This window comes from Pleurodeles waltl, chromosome 12, assembly GCF_031143425.1.
Source record: "Pleurodeles waltl isolate 20211129_DDA chromosome 12, aPleWal1.hap1.20221129, whole genome shotgun sequence".
NCBI classification, from domain to species: domain Eukaryota; kingdom Metazoa; phylum Chordata; class Amphibia; order Caudata; family Salamandridae; genus Pleurodeles; species Pleurodeles waltl.
This window is the reverse complement of record NC_090451.1, coordinates 2512336-2524443: the sequence shown is the minus strand read 5'-3', so window position 1 is coordinate 2524443 and position 12108 is coordinate 2512336. Positions and strand designations below refer to the sequence as shown.

The window sequence follows — 12108 nt, the reverse complement described above, 5'->3', positions numbered from 1 at the left end:
AAGGGTGGCAGGGGGGGTCCCTGGGGGCAGGAGAGGGCACTCTGGGCTCATTTTGAGCCCACTTGTCCCTTAACGCCATGCCTGACCCAGGCGTTAAAAAGCGGCGAAAATGCGCCGTTTTTAGCCACGCCCACTCCCGGGCGTCTCTTTTGCCGGGGAGTATAAATACCACGTAAAGGCCTGGGAGTCATTTTTTAGACGGGAACGCCTCACTTGCATATCATTAACGCAAGGAAGGGGTTCACGCTAAAAAATGACGCACATTCCGGGAACTTTGGCGCTATACGCCTCTAACGCCATAGTATAAATATGGCGTTAGTTGGCGTTAGTTTAGCGTCGAATTTGCGTCGAAAAAAACGACGCAAATTCGGCGCAAACGGAGTATAAATACGGCCCAAAATATGGTAGCCAAAATGTGTTCTATTAGGTGATAGTTGTCTAAACATAATAAAGAGCATATATTTACAGATTGTTATGGTAACTTGTTGTCTTCAGCTTTGCTCTATACGACCTTGTTGTCCATCCCTACTTCAGCTTGAATTTATATGTTAAATGTAATGTAATCATGAAAATTACACTTTCCAAACGTGTTCTATCCATATGTGATGTACTATCACACTACCCTCAAATGAGCTAAGATTGCTTTAATTCAGTTGTACGTGGATTTAAAGTGCAATATCATACAAATATTGTACTGGTATGGCGCTTTCGAGTCTCTAGGTGTCAGTTATTGGTGGTGTGCTTACATGTCAACATTAGTCAGCAAATAGTACACAATTAAGGAAAACTGCCTTCCCATTTAATGTGCATTGTTCTGCAAAAACTTTTAAGAAGGAGAAAGTAAAACTTAGTTTATAAAACCACCTAAACTGGGAGTATTGCCGCTACAGCTATGACACTTCAGTTTAAAAACGTACGTGCATCAACAAGAAATATTTTTGCGCTAAATAAATTGCTGTCCGACTACTCACGTAATGCATAAAACTGAGGCAGTCGTAATTACAATACATTGAAGTAATATTTTGGTAGTTTTTGTTGACGATGACTCCGCAGCAAGCGATCAGATTACTTTTTATTAGTGAAGGCGCGTCAGAGCCTTGATAAGTAAACTTACAAGGAGACACGCCTAGGTCGATGAACCTTTTAGACCAGGTTCGGGGACTTCCCAGTACGAGATGTCTTTTGGCATCACAAATCAATAGATCAATATCTCAACAACAATCGCAATAACTAATCAGCATGCTAATCAATAACCTTTAATGAGAGTCAATAAAGTGAACACACCATGATCTTTCAGTCATGAATAACCACACCAATTTAGTTAAGTGTTAGGATATTTATTTCCCTACTGGTTACAATCTAAAGTCATTTCTGTTAATCTCATCAGCAATTCATCTCATTAGTAACTCTTCAGATTTGCAATTAGAAACGCAATCAATCAATGCATAGAGAATATTCACTCAGTATTAACACATAATTATTAAGAAGCAACTTAGCAAAGTCTCAGTAGTGCATGGTTCAACAAAGCAAGAACTCAGTCATTTGTCTATTTGCGTCAGATTTTAGTGAACACCTTAAATAACCTCGTATTAGCATCAGCATGTTGGGCTTCATGCAAAACAATTTAGCAAACACAAATTTGGAAAACATCTAACTATGGCCTCTATCAAAGAGCAGTTGGTACCTAGAAAGAAAAGGCAAACAGACAATTACAATTTTCATCAGATAGTTACCCATCCAACGGATCAGCAAACAGCGTCAGTCTTCGTCCTCGGGACATCAGTCGTTTGCATCATCAGCAAAGAAAGGACAGGGCAAAGTATCAGTATGGCACAGCTAAGGAACAAGAACTTCCCTCATATAGAGGAGAAGTAAGTATCAGGTAAGGAATAAGTAAAGGGTGGTTTAGAGTAACAGGGCGAACAAACGGCAAAGTCTCAAACGAAATGGCCTAAATGGCTCAGTAGAATGGCAAAGAATGGCTTGGAGTGGAATGTCCAATAAAGGCCTGATTTCTCCTCGGGTCATGTGGTTAAATCAAAACTGTCTAATTTACTCCTAATTCCTCAATGGATAATCATTGGTGCATCGCCATCTGTGTCCAATAATCTTCACCAGAGTTTTACACAAACCACAGTTCTCATGTCGTTGATTGGCCCATGTTATTGACGTTTTCATCGGTTGGAATGTCAGGTAAGAAAAGTTACATTTTACGCTACAGTCAGTAGTTCCATTGTTTTCTACTACTCCAGGCAGCCTTGCACCTGTTACAAATTACACTGTTGCATTCAGCAAGAATGTCTCCTTGAGCAAGTAGGGTCCCATGAGAAAGAATTTACTACAGCTACACACATCTCTAGCTTCTGGGAAAGTACAGTTTCATGTCCTTCAGGAAAATAGCACATTGCACGTTAGAAAAAGACAGTTTAATATGAGACCAGGCAGCTAGGCACAGACCTTCGCTAAACTAAGTCCTACTGCTTAATGAACAAACTCCTAATACATAACTCCAATTTTGATATGTTAATACAAATTAAAAACATTAGTACATAATTAATTCAGCATTAATAACTTTCATTAGTCTTCGTATACATTGGTAGCCACTCCCCATGGGCACATTTCAAACGTGTGCATTATTTCTACGTTAACACATTTTTTATGCAGCTTCATTACACAATATATTGTAAGCTTTTCATGTTAATATTAATTTTAAAAGACACACTCCAGCAATCCCTCCTCTGATGACTCTTGTCATCACACAAATCTTCCCTACTAATTTTACATACTAAAATTCCCTCATATCAATCTCTTCCCTTCTTGGTTTCCCCTTTGATCTTGCCCTGAATAATTTTTCCCTTTGTTTTTCTTCCCTCCTCCTATTATTATTCGCCATCTTCAATTTTATTCTTTTACTAATTTTACATGCCACCCATGATCCAAATAAGCAATCTATAACAATCAATATCCCCTGTATTATTTTAGACAATATCCCATGCCAAATCTTACCAATCCAATTTCCCACTGAAGCAAATCCTTTCCCAACCTTTTTCCAAACACCTGGTTCTTTCAAATCCTTCAAGTCCGTACTGTCCCTAGTCAAGTTAGTGAGCATACTTCTAATCTCATTACTATTATCTGGTATGTAAGCGCAACAATTACACCCATTGAGCAATCTACAAACTCTGCCATTTTTCACTAAAAGAATGTCTAAAGCAAGCCTGTTTTGAAGAGTCATAGCCCCCTCCGCAGCAAGTTCAGTATCTATCAGGAGTATAGCCCCCTGAAAAATTTGTCAGCATGTTATCCTCAATAGTAGACAACTTTTGAATCTTTATGGAGTTCATAATAACTCCCACTGAAGAAATTATCGTCCCAAATATGTCTCCTACTACACCAGCAGCAGTCTCATTCTTATGTCTATTACGATGTAATTCAGACAATTTTGGTAACCTTTTCAAATCGTCAAGTTGATATATCTTTGGGAAAACTATCCCCAAATAACATGTCCCATACTATCCCGTTGGAAGACGGTAATAAGAATTAAGTCCACATATATAATAAATCCCGGGGATTGCTGGATCCTGTCCATTTAACATGAACGTCCATTTACTCTGAAACAAAAACCCACGCTTACATTCACTCATTCCCACAAACACATTGTCATAGTATGATTTGGTCTTGGATATGCAAAGCTTTCCTACATGTAGTGTGTCTAAAGCTAACTTCCCTTGTTCTCTAATTGCACTATAACCGTCACTACTAGCAAAGGCCCGTTGCTGTAATCCTTTCTCTAGTTTACCCTTCAATGCCCTTCTTCTCTCTTCCGTGTGATCTAAAAAGCTTTTCTCTACAGGTGTAAACAAACATGTCAAATTATTGTGGTGTGCATAAGATGTACTAATTGTTAATGTCGCATGAAATAATTCTTTAACTAACTTTATGCTATAGTACTTAGCTACCCCACTCACATCCTCTATGATAGCCACATTAGAAAACACAAGATCATGATTTGAGTAAAAATATTGAATCTCTTCCTGGTTATAGAATCTTGTTAGTAACAGACTACAACGTATCCCATATGTTAATGACAGTCTATGATAGGTAACCCCCTCTTGTACCGAAACAGGAATCTGTGTACACAAAAAACAATCTTTTTCATCCATTGTGTCAACATACTCACTCAGCAAGCGATAGAAAACATCAGTGGATAGTTCCCCTTTCGAGTTAATTCCCTCGTGCAAGTATCTTGTATCCAGCTCAAACCTCTCCCAGGCTATTAGTGCAGTGGTAGTCTCAGGAATTGTAGCATTGTTAGTCCCACTTTTATCCATTAGTGTCATACTCATAATCCTAATGAATATTTATTACATGAACCTTTTTTGCAAAAGTATTTGGTTCAAGTCAACTTAAAGTGTTGGGATTCAAGCCCACGGCTCCAGAGAGACTGGAGCCTAAATCTAGCCAGTTTAGCCTGCTCAGCCACGCTACCTCACATCTACAAGCGCACAGCTATAGTAACTTGGCCAAACACTGTGGACACCCGCTGTGGTGACCTGGCTATGCAGGGTAACGCAGCATTCACCGACAGTTGAGCGAGTTACAGGTGAAAAGCAAAGTATAAAAACTATCTGCATATAATATATGTCTTTCCTTATTTATTCTTCTTCCCCATTGTATGTTTGCTCTCTGCTTTAGAAACGCGAGCTGTCATCACTGCAAGGAAACGTATCACACAGCGTTCTACTGTTTACACTCACTGAACTTTCAGCATCACAGTGACCCCTCTCGTCGCCTCTATAGTTAGACTTCAAGACAGCTGGTTTGTTTACCGATACAATTCTTGTCACCTTAGGTTGTGGTTTTTTAAAATAAGAAGGCTCGGTCCCACTGTCTGGCTACCCTTATATATATACGTCACCACTTTACATAGTCTCACCTCTCGCTATGTGGATCGTAGGTGCAGAAGGCAGAGAGTGAGACACTGATGCAGACAAAATACATTTGTGAGTTGAAAAATACTGGCCGCGGTGGGATTCGAACCCACGCCTCCAAAGAGACTGGAGCCTTAATCCAGCACCTTAGACCACTCAGCCACACTACCCTGTGCAAACCTGTTTCTGTAAGCTTTCTGAAGTGAGATGTTCTGTTGTATAGGGGAGTTGGAGAATAAGGGTGTATAGCCTGTGAAGTGATCCTAGGAAAGTCAACGCCAACAGCAGCAGGCACGTGATACATTCAGTAGGTCAGGATTGGCCCCGGGCCATGGGAGGTGTCAGGGAGCGTCAGTCCTGAGAGTCCGTAGGAAGACAACCCTTACATTGGCGTCCCGCAAGCGCTGCTTCTCTTTCTTTAAGGATAAGGAATCAAACTATCTACGTCCCTCAACTTACCAACCCTCCGCCTCAGGAAAGATTTTGTGATTCATGAGCAGAACCCGGCTGGCGCTGTTTACAGTAATGCCTAAGCACAGTACTCAACTGAGCAGTGTTTCCAAACTGAGCCGTTGTACTGCCGGAAATACCATGGGATATGTCATTTAACTTTCACATAAAATAGGGTTAACCCAGCCCTACCACATACTAAAAACTAAAGACGGAACAATAAACCGACGAGGATGGGATACGAACCCACGCGTGCAGAGCACAATGGATTAGCAGTCCATCGCCTTAACCACTCGGCCACCTCATCTTCAAAACACCATGTTTCAGGAGTACAAAATATGGTAGCCAAAATGTGTTCTATTAGGTGATAGTTGTCTAAACATAATAAAGAGCATATATTTACAGATTGTTATGGTAACTTGTTGTCTTCAGCTTTGCTCTATACGACCTTGTTGTCCATCCCTACTTCAGCTTGAATTTATATGTTAAATGTAATGTAATCATGAAAATTACACTTTCCAAACGTGTTCTATCCATATGTGATGTACTATCACACTACCCTCAAATGAGCTAAGATTGCTTTAATTCAGTTGTACGTGGATTTAAAGTGCAATATCATACAAATATTATACTGGTATGGCGCTTTCGAGTCTCTAGGTGTAAGTTATTGGTGGTGTGCTTACATGTCAACATTAGGCAGCAACTAGTACACAATTAAGGAAAACTGCCTTCCCATTTAATGTGCATTGTTCTGCAAAAAGTTTTAAGTAGGAGAAAGTAAAACTTAGTTTATAAAACCACCTAAACTGGGAGTATTGCCGCTACAGCTATGACACTTCAGTTTAAAAACGTACGTGCATCAACAAGAAATATTTTTGCGCTAAATAAATTGCTGTCCGACTACTCACGTAATGCATAAAACTGAGGCAGTCGTAATTACAATACATTGAAGTAATATTTTGGTAGTTTTTGTTGACGATGACTCCGCAGCAAGCGATCAGATTACTTTTTATTAGTGAAGGCGCATCAGAGCCTTGATAAGTAAACTTACAAGGAGACAAGCCTAGGTCGATGAATCTTTTAGACCAGGTTCGGGGACTTCCCAGTACGAGATGTCTTTTGGCATCACAAATCAATAGATCAATATCTCAACAACAATCGCAATAACTAATCAGCATGCTAATCAATAACCTTTAATGAGAGTCAATAAAGTGAACACACCATGATCTTTCAGTCATGAATAAACACACCAATTTAGTTAAGTGTTAGGATATTTATTTCCCTACTGGTTACAATCTAAAGTCATTTCTGTTAATCTCATCAGCAATTCATCTCATTAGTAACTCTTCAGATTTGCAATTAGAAACGCAATTAATCAATGCATAGAGAATATTCACTCAGTATTAACACATAATTATTAAGAAGCAACTTAGCAAAGTCTCAGTAGTGCATGGTTCAACAAAGCAAGAACTCAGTCATTTGTCTATTTGCGTCAGATTTTAGTGAACACCTTAAATAACCTCGTACTAGCATCAGCATGTTGGGCTTCATGCAAAACAATTTAGCAAACACAAATTTGGAAAACATCTAACTATGGCCTCTATCAAAGAGCAGTTGGTACCTAGAAAGAAAAGGCAAACAGACAATTCCAATTTTCATCAGATAGTTACCCATCCAACGGATCAGCAAACAGCGTCAGTCTTCGTCCTCGGAACATCAGTCGTTTGCATCATCAGCAAAGAAAGGACAGGGGAATGTATCAGTATGGCATAGCTAAGGAACAAGAACTTCCCTCATATATAGGAGAAGTAAGTATCAGGTAAGGAATAAGTAAAGGGTGGTTTAGAGTAACAGGGCGAACAAACGGCAAAGTCTCAAACTAAATGGCCTAAATGGCTCAGTAGAATGGCAAAGAATGGCTTGGAGTGGAATGTCCAATAAATGCCTGATTTCTCCTCGGGTCATGTGGTTAAATCAAAACTGTCTAATTTACTCCTAATTCCTCAATGGATAATCAGTGGTGCATCGCCATCTCTGTCCAATAATCTTCACCAGAGTTTTACACAAACCACAGTTCTCATGTCGTTGATTGGCCCATGTTATTGACGTTTTCATCGGTTGGAATGACAGGTAAGAAAAGTTACATTTTACGCTACAGTCAGTAGTTCCATTGTTTTCTCCTACTCCAGGCAGCCTTGCACCTGTTACAAATTACACTGTTGTATTCAGCAAGAATGTCTCCTTGAGCAAGTTTGGTCCCATGAGAAAGAATTTACTACAGCTACACACATCTCTAGCTTCTGGGAAAGTACAGTTTCATGTCCTTCAGGAAAATAGCACATTGCACGTTAGAAAAAGACAGTTTAATATGAGACCAGGCAGATAGGCACAGACCTTCGCTAAACTAAGGCCTACTGCTTAATGAACAAACTCCTAATACATAACTCCAATTTTGATATGTTAATACAAATTAAAAACATTAGTACATAATTAATTCAGCATTAATAACTTTCATTAGTCTTCGTATACATTGGTAGCCACTCCCCGTGGGCACATTTCAAACGTGTGCATTATTTCTACGTTAACACATTTTTTATGCAGCTTCATTACACAATATATTGTAAGCTTTTCATGTTAATATTAATTTTAAAAGACACACTCCAGCAATCCCTCCTCTGATGACTCTTGTCATCACACAAATCTTCCCTACTAATTTTACATACTAAAATTCCCTCATATCAATCTCTTCCCTTCTTGGTTTCCCCTTTGATCTTGCCCTGAATAATTTTTCCCTTTGTTTTTCTTCCCTCCTCCTATTATTTTTCGCCATCTTCAATTTTATTCTTTTACTAATTTTACATGCCACCCATGATCCAAATAAGCAATCTATAACAATCAATATCCCCTGTATTATTTTAGACAATATCCCATGCCAAATGTTACTAATCCAATTTCCCACTGAAGCAAATCCTTTCCCAACCTTTTTCCAAACACCTGGTTCTTTCAAATCCTTCAAGTCCGTACTATCCCTAGTCAAGTTAGTAAGCATACTTCTAATCTCATTACTATTATCTGTTATGTAAGCGCAACAATTACACCCATTGAGCAATCTACAAACTCTGCCATTTTTCACTAAAAGAAGGTCTAAAGCAAGCCTGTTTTGAAGAGTCATAGCCCCCTCCACAGCAAGTTCAGTATCCATCAGGAGTATAGCCCCTGAAAAGTTTGTCAGCATGTTATCCTCAATAGTAGACAACTTTTGAATCTTTATGGAGTTCATAATAACTCCCACTGAAGAAATTATTGTCCCAAATATGTCTCCTACTACACCAGCAGCAGTCTCTTTCTTATGTCTAGTACGATGTAATTCAGACAATTTTGGTAACCTTTTCAAATCGTCAAGTTGATATATCTTTGGGAAAACTATCCCCAAATAACATGTCCCATACTATCCCTTTGGAAGACGGTAATAAGCATTAAGTCCACATATATAATAAATCCCGGGGATTGCTGGATCCTGTCCATTTAACATGAACGTCCATTTACTCTGAAACAAAAACACACGCTTACATTCACTCATTCCCACAAACACATTGTCATAGTATGATTTGGTCTTGGATATGCAAAGCTTTCCTACATGTAGTGCGTCTAAAGCTAACTTCCCTTGTTCTCTAATTGCACTATAACCGTCACTACTAGCAAAGGCCCGTTGCTGTAATCCTTTCTCTAGTTTACCCTTCAATGCCCTTCTTCTCTCTTCCGTGTGATCTAAAAAGCTTTTCTCTACAGGTGTAAGCAAATATGTCAAATTATTGCGGTGTGCATAAGATGTACTAATTGTTAATGTCGCCTGAAAGAATCCTTTAACTAACTTTATGCTATAGTACTTAGCTACCCCACTCACATCCTCTATGATAGGCACATTAGAAAACACAAGATCATGATTTGAGTAAAAATATTGAATCTCTTCCTGGTTATAGAATCTTGTTAGTAACAGACTACAACGTATCCCATATGTTAATGACAGTCTATGATAGGTAACCCCCTCTTGTACCGAAACAGGAATCTGTGTACACACAATACAATCTTTTGCATCCATTGTGTCAACATACTCACTCAGCAAGCGATAGAACACATCAGTGGATAGTTCCCCTTTCGAGTTAGTTCCCTCATGCAAGTATCTTGTATCCAGCTCAAACCTCTCCCAGGCTGTTAGTGCAGTGGTAGTCTCAGGAATTGTAGCATTGTTAGTCCCACTTTTATCCATTAGTGTCATACTCACAACCACGACCCTAATGAATATTTATTACATGAACCTTTTTTGCAAAAGTATTTTGTTAAAGTAAACTTAAAGTGTTGGGATTCAAGCACACGGCTCCAGAGAGACTGGAGTCTAAATCTAGCCAGTTTAGCCTGCTCAGCCACGCTACCTCACATGTACAAGCTCACAACTATAGTAACTTGGCCAAACACTGTGGACACCCTCTGTGGTGACCTGGCTATGCAGGGTAACGCAGCATTCACCGACAGTTGAGCGAGTTACAGGTGAAAAGCAAAGTATAATAACTGTCTGCATATAATATATGTCTTTCCTTATTTATTCTTCTTCCCCATTGTATGTTTGCTCTCTGCTTTAGAAACGCGAGCTGTCATCACTGCAAGGAAACGTATCACACAGCGTTCTACTGTTTACACTCACTGAACTTTCAGCATCACAGTGACCCCTCTTGTCGCCTCTATAGTTAGACTTCAAGACAGCTGGTTTGTTTACCGATACAATTCTTGTCACCTTAGGTTGTGGTTTTTTAAAATAAGAAGGCTCGGTCCCACTGTCTGGCTACCCTTATATATATACGTCACCACTTTACATAGTCTCACCTCTCGCTATGTGGATCGTAGGTGCAGAAGGCAGAGAGTGAGACACTGATGCAGACAAAATACGTTTGTGATTTGAAAAATACTGGCAGCGGTGGGATTCGAACCCACGCCTCCAAAGAGACTGGAGCCTTAATCCAGTGCCTTAGACCGCTCAGCCACACTACCCTGTGCAAAGCTGTTTCTGTAAGCTTTCTGAAGTGAGATGTTCTATTGTATAGGGGAGTTGGAGAATAAGGGTGTATAGCCTGTGAAGTGATCCTAGGAAAGTCAACGCCAACAGCAGCAGGCACGTGATACATTCAGTAGGTCAGGATTGGTCCCGGGCCATGGGAGGTGTCAGGGAGCGCCAGTCCTGAGAGTCCGTAGGAAGACAACCCTTACATTGGCGTCCCGCACGCGCTGCTTCTCTTTCTTTAACGATAAGGAATCAAACTATCTACGTCCCTCAACTTACCAACCCTCCGCCTCAGGAAAGATTGTGTGATTCATGAGCAGAACCCGGCTGGCGCTGTTTACAGTAATGCCTAAGCACAGTACTCAACTGAGCGGTGTTTCCAAACTGAGCCGTTGTACTGCCGGAAATACCATGGGATATGTCATTTTACTTTCACATAAAATAGGGTTAATCCAGCCCTACCACATACTAAAATCTGAGAACGGAACAATAAACCAACGAGGATGGGATTCGAACCCACGCGTGCAGAGCACAATGGATTAGCAGTCCATCGCCTTAACCACTCGGCCACCTCGTCTTCAAAGCACCATGTTTCAGGACTACAAAATATGGTAGCCAAAATGTGTTCTATTAGGTGATAGTTGTCTAAACATAATAAAGAGCATATATTTACAGATTGTTATGGTAACTTGTTGTCTTCAGCTTTGCTCTATACGACCTTGTTGTCCATCCCTACTTCAGCTTGAATTTATATGTTAAATGTAATGTAATCATGAAAATTACACTTTCCAAACGTGTTCTATCCATATGTGATGTACTATCACACTACCCTCAAATGAGCTAAGATTGCTTTAATTCAGTTGTACGTGGATTTAAAGTGCAATATCATACAAATATTGTACTGGTATGGCGCTTTCGAGTCTCTAGGTGTCAGTTATTGGTGGTGTGCTTACATGTCAACATTAGGCAGCAAATAGTACACAATTAAGGAAAACTGCCTTCCCATTTAATGTGCATTGTTCTGCAAAAAGTTTTAAGTAGGAGAAAGTAAAACTTAGTTTATAAAACCACCTAAACTGGGAGTATTGCCGCTACAGCTATGACACTTCAGTTTAAAGACGTACGTGCATCAACAAGAAATATTTTTGCGCTAAATAAATTGCAGTCCGACTACTCACGTAATGCATAAAACTGAGGCAGTCGTAATTACAATACATTGAAGTAATATTTTGGTAGTTTTTGTTGACGATGACTCCGCAGCAAGCGATCAGATTACTTTTTATTAGTGAAGGCGCGTCAGAGCCTTGATAAGTAAACTTACAAGGAGACACGCCTAGGTCGATGAACCTTTTAGACCAGGTTCGGGGACTTCCCAGTACGAGATGTCTTTTGGCATCACAAATCAATAGATCAATATCTCAACAACAATCGCAATAACTAATCAGCATGCTAATCAATAACCTTTAATGAGAGTCAATAAAGTGAACACACCATGATATTTCAGTCATGAATAACCACACCAATTTAGTTAAGTGTTAGGATATTTATTTCCCTACTGGTTACAATCTAAAGTCATTTCTGTTAATCTCATCAGCAATTCATCTCATTAGTAACTCTTCAGATTTGCAATTAGAAACGCAATTAATCAATGCATAGAGAATATTCACTCAGTAT

The 12108-nt window shown here is 39.5% G+C and overlaps 4 non-coding genes across 4 annotated transcripts; all 4 read right to left on the bottom strand.

The window, feature by feature from the left end:
• Positions 1–5019: 5019 nt before the first annotated feature.
• TRNAL-AAG (transfer RNA leucine (anticodon AAG)) lies at positions 5020–5101 on the bottom strand. Its single transcript has one exon. It is a non-coding gene; the product is annotated as a tRNA-Leu (tRNA).
• A 505-nt stretch (positions 5102–5606) lies between these two features.
• On the bottom strand, positions 5607–5688 carry TRNAS-GCU (transfer RNA serine (anticodon GCU)). The gene has a single exon. It is a non-coding gene; the product is annotated as a tRNA-Ser (tRNA).
• A 4654-nt stretch (positions 5689–10342) lies between these two features.
• On the bottom strand, positions 10343–10424 carry TRNAL-AAG (transfer RNA leucine (anticodon AAG)). The gene has a single exon. It is a non-coding gene; the product is annotated as a tRNA-Leu (tRNA).
• A 505-nt stretch (positions 10425–10929) lies between these two features.
• On the bottom strand, positions 10930–11011 carry TRNAS-GCU (transfer RNA serine (anticodon GCU)). The gene has a single exon. It is a non-coding gene; the product is annotated as a tRNA-Ser (tRNA).
• Between the last annotated feature and the right edge of the window lie 1097 nt (positions 11012–12108).